Here is a 1,560-nt window from a genome sequence, read left to right on the forward strand (position 1 = left end):
CGCCGCCCAAATAAGGGTACCCATACCCCCAAAATAAAACTGATAAAAATGTAATGTATCAACTCAAAAGTCGACTAAAATTCATAATCGCTGTATTTCGAAAACGTTGTTTGTTCTCATGTGTTTACACAACTAGCACATTCCGGCAAGTGTCTATACTCAAAAGAAACTTTGGCAGTACTTGAAACAACCATCTGTCATATATACATGCGAAGTCAAAAATATGTGGGATGTAAGTCAACAAACCTGTGGCAGTTTTTAAAATATTATTTCGTGAAGATTTGAAAGTGTACTCAAACGGTTGAACTACGCCTCGTGCGTAGACACACATTCCTGAAAGTTTCAACGCAACCCACTTGGTCATTGCTAAAATACATGGATTTTAGTTGACTTGGGTATCCCTCAAATTTGACACATAAACATCTCATCCGTGAGATCGACACATACATCAGTAGGTACAATGGCACAACACTAGAAATATGCAAGATGGCGAAATAAAACAACCTGTTCTGGATGGATAATCAAGTTGACTTTCTCTTCGTATACAACAGTGACCCAGTTGTGCCTCAGGAATTGTCGTCGGCTTTTTAAAAGGTACCCGAAGTTTTTGTCACATCTCTTTGTCACGTCAAGGGTATCCTTATTTTGACGGCGTAAATGATGATGTTAAAAAAAAATGTGCCAGATAGCGAAGATGCGAGCCTTTAATGGCATAGACAGTTTGAATAAAATGACACAGGAATAAAAGTTTGAGTTGGGGTATGAAAATGGGTGCAATAATATTTTTGCACAGTTTAGATGCTGACAGTTTTCACAGGCATGCAAGCACATTTGCAGAGAGCTGTGCTCTGCAGTCCTTCTTAGCAGCATTTGCAGCGTTTTGTTGTACAGCTCTTCTTGCAGGCACACCTCATGAGTTCTCGGCACACGCTGGATACCTCTTGAAAGCTCGTCCAGAATGACTCCCACTTTCCAGCCTTGAACTGCCAGCCCACAGAGTTTGGAAGTCTAATAGGTAGATGGCTCTTCTCAATCTCATGTCCTGCAGCAGCACCTCACTTGTAAGGGGATTATGGTCAATTTGGCAGCTCTTTTTACTGAAGAGGTACCGTCTAGCACTGTTTACACCCAGTACGTTGCTGGTTTTGTCCTACAAATGTACACCAAAAAGCTCTTGTACTGCCCTGTCAGTGGTACTCAGCTTACAAAGAGGAGCAGACAACCTGAAGAAAGTTTGAGTGACTGCCATACTTCCCAAGCCTTCTGATTCCCCAATACCATTGAAGAACGACATAGTGTCACAGCCTGTAAGGCTATGCAAAATGGGCAGACAGGGTGACTTCTCTTGGCCAATGGCTTTGGCAATGTGGCGATACACTTCACGAGCAGAAAAAAACGCAACACAGCTGGAATGAGAAGCGGACTGTCTGGCCTCCTCTACATCCATGGTTCAGGAAATCAGCCTGTGGTACCCTTCACACAAAAGATGAAAAGTGACATTTTTATTGGAATGTATTTGAATAATGTTTACTATCTCAGAGAGTCGGTCAAAGCCGGGTT

The 1,560-nt window shown here is 42.2% G+C and overlaps 1 long non-coding RNA gene across 1 annotated transcript in view; it reads right to left on the reverse strand.

Moving 5' to 3' along the window:
- Positions 1-684: 684 nt before the first annotated feature.
- The window catches only part of LOC138968620 (uncharacterized), a 2,050-nt gene continuing 1,174 nt past the window's right edge, over positions 685-1,560 (reverse strand). Inside the window, exon 3 of the long non-coding RNA XR_011456239.1 lies at positions 685-1,473. This is a non-coding gene — a long non-coding RNA (uncharacterized lncRNA). The remainder of the gene's footprint in view (positions 1,474-1,560) is intronic.

This window comes from Littorina saxatilis, linkage group LG6, assembly GCF_037325665.1.
Source record: "Littorina saxatilis isolate snail1 linkage group LG6, US_GU_Lsax_2.0, whole genome shotgun sequence".
NCBI classification, from domain to species: domain Eukaryota; kingdom Metazoa; phylum Mollusca; class Gastropoda; order Littorinimorpha; family Littorinidae; genus Littorina; species Littorina saxatilis.